Here is a 5,067-nt window from a genome sequence, read left to right on the forward strand (position 1 = left end):
CCAGGTTATCATGCTAGTGGGGTATCTGATGACTGGCAGGGTATATGTGCTGATGGTCTGACTTTGTTCTTCCTATTCAGCCGACTCTTCAGGACCTGCCTTACTCTCTGTAGGTTCTTGGTTTTTAAAGCTGTCCTGAACATCTGCTATGGTGCCCTCTGGTAATTCAATCCCTTCCTGTGTGACCACCTTGCCTCTTTTTTATATCATTCAGTCATGTTTATCTAGTCCAAATGACATCCCATTCTCCTTGCTGTAAATCCCAGTGTGGTATATGCATATCCAATAATAATTTATTTTCAGATTGTAGACCATAAACCAGACTTGAAATCTGACATTATGACTTAACAAGGAATTGCAAAGGGATATTCATATGCAAAGTTCAATTAGTTACTTTCCCCAGGAAGTGAATTAGTAAATAGAACTTGTTTTTCTAGGTATTTCTGTAATAGAATTAGTTACTCTTAAAAGTAATGTTAGCCAACACTGCAGAATCACAGTTTATCAGAGACTAGCCCTAATTTCTATACTGATTCACAGTAGTGATGTTACAAAGCCAACAAGAACCAAGTCCCTTCCCGTCACACCTCCACACAATCTGTTTTCTCTGTTAATACCTTTATCAAGCAAATCAGGAACTTCAATAAGTTGTCTTTTAGATGTATATTACAGACATGCAGTCGGATAGCTGAGAGATAGACTAATGGAAAGGTATGGAAGAAGTTGTTCCCTTTCTTCAGGAGAGCTTTCAGGGTTGTAAGGAAGTGATTTCTAAAATATCATGGAACTGAAAAGTTGTGGAAAGCTCTAGAAATTTATAATGGCATTTGCAGCCTGTGTGTTTTGAAGTACTGTAAGATATAGATAAACTAAATTGAATCACTCCTGTTCCATATCCTCTGCTTTTGTGTTATCAACACCACTGTTATACTCAGGAGATAGGGTGATTTTATTGTGCGCTTTGCACACTGGCAGCTGTAAGAGAAAGGCTAGAAGGGCTAAGTGTGTAGACCAGATATGTCGTCTTGTTTTATTCAAAGTTTGTTCAATGACATCAGGCAGATTTTTATAGTTCCACCTATCGCCTCCCCCACCCTACCCCATACAGATGCTAAAATTCTACTTATTATCACTTTAGCAAACCAGCCATTGCTTGCATGTACTGTAAACACATATCTACATGGAGATAGTCCTACACTGTTTACAACCACAGACACAATCGGAAGGCAGTGTTCACTCCTAAAATATTAATCCTACTGCCACAGTAGACACTGTAATGGCAGTGAAAAGACAATGATGAAGTAAGTAACCAACAGAAAGGCAGACACTTTGCTCTGCCAGGTGAAACCACTTTTCAGTTATCTGTGTGTTTTATTCCAATTTAGCAGTTATTGAGGGAAACCATCATTAAAACCTTCTCCTTCCTATATAAAACATACATTATGAACAACAGATGTACATTTCAATGAAAATATGTTAAAGCTCGGCAACATGAGATGCAATGTATTCTCATTGCAGTTGCTAGGTAACAAGTGTTTCACGGGGAAGCCCTCATTATGAAGTATTTAAGATGCATCTGTAATTGCGTATTTGCAAGTATTTGAACATTTTTGTAAAAATCCAAATACAGTGCACAGCAGCTGATAGTGTGCATCTAACTTGATTTCATCATAAGCTGCATCGATGAAAGTGCAATCTCTATACATGCTGGATGTGTACAAGTAACTGGAGGCAGCACTGTTGTGTGTTAGATCAGAAGCCCTGTATGCAAGTGTATGTCAGGCTTGCAGAAGTACACAGTTACAATCTCTTTCTCTTAGCTCCATGCTTATCAAGCAGTTGCCTCCACAGAGCAGCGGATACAGCCGAGAATCCACCACCCTCGTCTGAGCAGACTTATTTTTAGCAAGCATGGATTGTGAGAGAGCACTTGTTTTATTTCAGTCGTACTGGCTGGGCTTGAAGCACCACAATTACTGTATTTGGTGCCCCTCGAGTATGCAGTGTCATTTTCCTCAAGCATATAGATCCACCACATACTGTAAATGGACATCAACCACTTCTCTGAGAGCTTTTCTCTGTAGCTCTGATGCTGTTTTTGAATATTTTGTAATGTCACTTTGACAAGTTGATGTCAGCATCATTTGTTTGACTTGACTGGAATTCACATAAAAATGTACAAAAATAATTACAAGAAACCAAATTGAATCAGAAACAGCTTTAGTGTCAGAACAGTACATAAACGACTTGCATCATGCTCTGCTGAGAATCACATTTTCAGCTGGATGGCTTGCAGAGGCCTCCCACAATTGAAATAAATGAATCCTGCACTGCCCGTGATCTCAGTAATATTTTTGGTGATGGAGAGCGACAGTTGCTTACTGGTCTTAAAGTAAACATGAAATGGAAGCGAGCAGATAAAGCAAGCATCAGGCAGACAGGCTCAGCATTCTACAAAGAGAGTGGGCTCGATGTGATGTGTCCTCCTCAGCTCCTTTTTCCCTGCACTGCTGGCGACTAAAGCAGAGAGGGATTTTGACACAGGTGCAAACTGACTTGTTTTGCAAACGCCCACACCAGCCCGTTATCATACAAATACAATACACCAGAGATGAGGCATCTGTTGGGACTCTGTGTGTTTCACAGTGGAGAGTATGGAGGGATGTGTTTGCATTGCCGTGAGTATGATATGTTTAAAATGATATTTTCTCATCACTTGCTCTTTCCACCCTCTCTCTCCATATTTATTTCAAACTTCCAACAATAGTCTTAAGAAGAAAAGAAGTGTCGATGATCATTGTGTTGATGTGCAGCAGTAACATCAGGCTGAAGCAGCTGCTTCCACATCGAATTATCAAACTTATTTGTATTGCTAGGAAATGAGCTTTAGGAGAGAAAGTGCAAATGTAAAACAAGTCTTGACAGAATCTGACATGAGACAGAAATATCCTCTATCCCCCTCTGGTGTTCTCTTTTACACTCTCCCAACCATTGTAATCTCCCCCTTAATACCATCCCTTCCAGACTCAACTTTGATCACTGTCATTTTGCTAACTTACTGGATTGGAAGGATTGAGGCAAATGTATTATTCATCCCACGCACCAATTTGGGTCTCCTCTGCTGTCTGTAATGCGCTTCTCGCATCTCTCTGTCAATTTGTCTTTTGTTCACTCTACTCTATCATTGAAAAGCACTAATCTTTGAGATTTCATAATGGACTACACAGTTTTAAAAAGTATAATTTATTCATATGAATTTACTCCTGAGTTTGTAAATAAATAATTCCATCATCATTTGTAAGCTTGCATGGAAAGCTAAAGGCTTATTAATTATTAAAAATGGGACTTGTGTAGTATTAGTGATAAATACTCTATATTATCTAATATATTAATAAAGATTAAAACATTTCAGTATTTTATTCACACAAGTACCAACATTTCTCTGTCAATTTTGTTGAAAAAAAAAACAGACTCAGGCTTATTTTGAACTCGTTGCTGCCATCAACTCCAAGATGACCAAACCATTTTTGTGAAATGGTAAAATGTCTAACTTTCATGTTTTCAAGATTTGAGAAATTGTGAAAAACGATGGTTTACGCATCATTGCAATTTCTTTTTAACTACATTTTACACAACATCCCAACCTTTTTGGAATTGGTGTTGTACATTTTTGAGCGGGCCATATTTTTCCTATCAGTGTGTCGTGACTTCAGAGAAAAATTCCAAACACTTTTCAATGTTTTGAACGATTCAACAATTTTGTGCCATGTTTATGCTGTATTTAGATTTTCCTTGGTGAAAAGAGAGCAAAAATACGTCTCTGATGTTGAGACCTAATGACATCCGGTTAACAACAAGAAATTATGATTATTTTCTCTGGGACGGTTTACAATTGATGAAACTCGTCTTGATGTCTGCTTTGAAAAAGGTCTGTCAGCACACTTGTTCATGTTTGGCTTTGCCATCATCCCCATACCATGTTTTTCTCCTCTGTAGAAATGCTTGATAAAACATTGAGCGTTTTTTATGTGTCCCTTTAAACTAAGCCTGTTACAGTATGTGAAAGAAAAGAGAAAACCATTAAGATGGTGTGAAGACATTTGTCTCATTTTGCAGTGTCACGCAGTGCAAACAGACCAGCAGTTGAGTCTTATGTTGCACTAATCTTCATATGTGATGTGTCACATATTCCATCTTGACTCTGGCACATATTGATGTGGGGTGAGAGGTGTGAGAAGTGCCAACTAGTCAGCAAGCCATTTTTAATTTTGAATGGCCTGTGAGATTTCACTATCGATGTCTTTTTAACAGAAAAGCTGAGTTTTACAAAGTAAAAGTTTTACAAATTTGTTAATCCAAAACTTTCTGACAAGAAGAAGTGAGACTCATCTGTGGACTAAGGAAAAACGGATTATAGAAATAGGAAAATCTGCCATTTCACCGCACGTTTATCTTTTGTTTTTTTTGCTGTAATAATCAAATTACTTATATGCAATAGGTTTCTGTTTTTTACATTACAAAAACAAAACGTACGGAAATGAATGAATGAAGGTATCTGAATAAGTATTTATTTTTAGGAATGTTAACAAGATTTTAAACTCTGAATAACCCTATTGCTGCTTCCCACTACAGTCCTCCCACTCCTTCCAAATCTGCCTGTCTCAATTATTTCAGCGTTTATATGGTATTTCTGTGGAGAGGCACAGACAAAAGACAACCTTACCACCACCCACAAGAAAAAAAAGTGACATCCAGAGCAGCGATCTCCTTGGTGATAAAGGGCAATTGTTTTCTGGCAAGACAAGTGCTGATTTAAGGTCGGCTAAAGAGATTTGTGCCCCACCCCCAAAAAGTCTGAGGATAATGCCATCAGCAGTCTTGATATTCTAATCCACCTCATGGGTTTATAGAAGAAAGGGTTATCTCAGGATAAAGACAGAATTAGCCCACCTGCCTCTGATACCTACAATAATGGCTCTGGCTTTATCTCCACAAGTTCTTTAAGGGGTCTCTTGAAATACATTTTTTATACACAGAATATTTAACAGCAACAAAGAGTGCACTGTG

This window comes from Leuresthes tenuis, unplaced genomic scaffold, assembly GCF_036924035.1.
Source record: "Leuresthes tenuis unplaced genomic scaffold, fLeuTen1.0.hap1 SCAF_12, whole genome shotgun sequence".
Taxonomy (NCBI): Eukaryota; Metazoa; Chordata; class Actinopteri; order Atheriniformes; family Atherinopsidae; genus Leuresthes; species Leuresthes tenuis.